Source organism: Monopterus albus, unplaced genomic scaffold, assembly GCF_001952655.1.
Source record: "Monopterus albus unplaced genomic scaffold, M_albus_1.0 scaffold571.1, whole genome shotgun sequence".
NCBI lineage: Eukaryota > Metazoa > Chordata > Actinopteri > Synbranchiformes > Synbranchidae > Monopterus > Monopterus albus.
The window spans coordinates 27,970-30,075 of record NW_018128451.1 but is presented as its reverse complement, the minus strand read 5'-3'; positions in this window follow the sequence as shown (position 1 = coordinate 30,075).

Here is a 2,106-nt window from a genome sequence, read left to right as displayed (position 1 = left end):
ACAGGAAGCTTTGGGCAAGAAGCTGCCATAGTTCAGCAACTTCACCTCTCTAGTGATGGAGACCTTGGAGGAAACTGAACTCTGCTTTCCACAGCTCCTCAACACCTCCTGTGTGAAGCCAAAGCGTCCTCACTTTGAAACTATCCTCACTGATACTGTGCTGTACTCCATCTCTCTGCTCACCGTGCTTCTCAACCTGCTGGTCATCACCTCTGTCTCTCACTTCAAGTATCCAAGTATTTCATCAATTCATGAAAGTGGTATTAATAAACATTTAACACTTAGTGATAAAGACAAAAATGATCACCTGACTTCAAATCATTAGGGAAAAGTGCACTTTGCAAATAATGTTTGTCTTTTAGTCTTTGTTGTATCTGCTTTTTATCTGAATGGTAACAGATCTTAATAATAATAATAAGTATATTTCTGGTCTTCCTCTCCAGGCAGCTCCACACCCCCACCAACATCCTCATCCTCTCTCTGGCCATCTCAGATTTCTTTGTAGGCCTTTTAATGTTGTTTCAAGTTGTGATTTTAGATGGCTGCTGGTACCTTGGTGAATTCATGTGTGCTGTGAATCAGTATTTAGCAGCCACAATTTGCTCTACCTCAGTAGGAACCATGGTGCTCATATCTATTGACCGCTATGTGGCTGTTTGTGACCCTCTGCATTACTCCACCAAAATCACTTACAAAAGAGTCAAGCTCTGGGTTTGTCTGTGTTGGACATTGTCTGCAGTTTTTCAAAGCATAGTTGTCAGGGATGCTCTAGTACAACCAGGAAAGTTTGTCTCCTGTTTTGGAGAATGTTTCTGGGTTGTTGACTACATTGATGGACTTGCAGATCTTATTGTTTCCGTCATGGTTCCCATTACTGCTATTGTAGTTCTGTATATGAGAGTATTTGTGGTGGCTGTGTCTCAGGCTCGTGCCATGAGGTCTCACATTGCAGCTGTCACACTCCAGGGTTCAATGAAAGGAAAAGCTAAAAAATCTGAAATGAAAGCGGCCAGGACTCTTGGAATTGTTATATACTTGTTTCTAATATGTCTCTGCCCATTCTATTTTGTCACTCTTAGTGCCCAAGATAATTGGTCAATGCTTCATCTCTTGCATCAGGACTCTTGGAATTGTTATAGTCTTGTTTCTAATATGTCTCTGTCCATTTTATTTTGTCTCTCTTAGTGCCCAAGATAACTTGGTCAACACTTCATCCCTTGCCCCTGTACTATGTGTGTACTATGTTAATTCCTTTCTCAATCCTCTTGTTTATGCATTTTTTTACCCCTGGTTTAGAAAAACTGTTAAACTCATTGTTACTCGTAAGATCCTGCAGTCTGGCTCCTGCAACACCAACATACTGTAGAGAGACACTGCATCATGCCTGAAATTAGACTTTATCATAATCAGAGAAATGTATAAAGCCATGTTGCTGAGTTGTTAAATAACATTTGTAAGACATTACTTGACACTTGTTACAATATCTTCCTTGGTGATGTTGTGTCAGGTCAATAGTGCAGATGTGAACACATTCAAACACATTTAAATTTGGTTGAATCATTTTTGTAACAGTGAACAGGGAGCACAGTATGTAGATAGTGTAAATGTCTGTGTTGAATAAATCATGCTAATATTCCCTATAGAATCCTCCTATATGTGACAAATTGTGTCCACATAGAGGCCCTTTCACTGGAAGATATTGTGATGGTGCCCTGTAAAGTAAACTCAGAAGTGAGAAATGATGATGAGCTCCCCGTTAATTGTAGATATAATGTAGTGCCTATAGTTGCAGTTGTAATGGGGTGAGCTGGAGGTTCTGAATGGGTGCCTTTTTAGGGAATAAGAAAAGAAAATGTACTATTGGTGTGGTGTTCCAAAATCTGACATGCTGAAGTGAAGATTTGGGTGCCCCTTGAATGAAAAAGTGCCCTCTAGAGGGCCCCCACATGTGAGAAGAAAGTATGTTATGATATTATAGAATAAGTGACTTTACTGGATTACCTTAATGAGCTTTCTCCTCAGGTTGAACTACATTTTATGATGTAGCACATAAGTGAAACAAAGCAAAACAAGATCTTATGAAATGAAGGCAAATTCAACATGTCA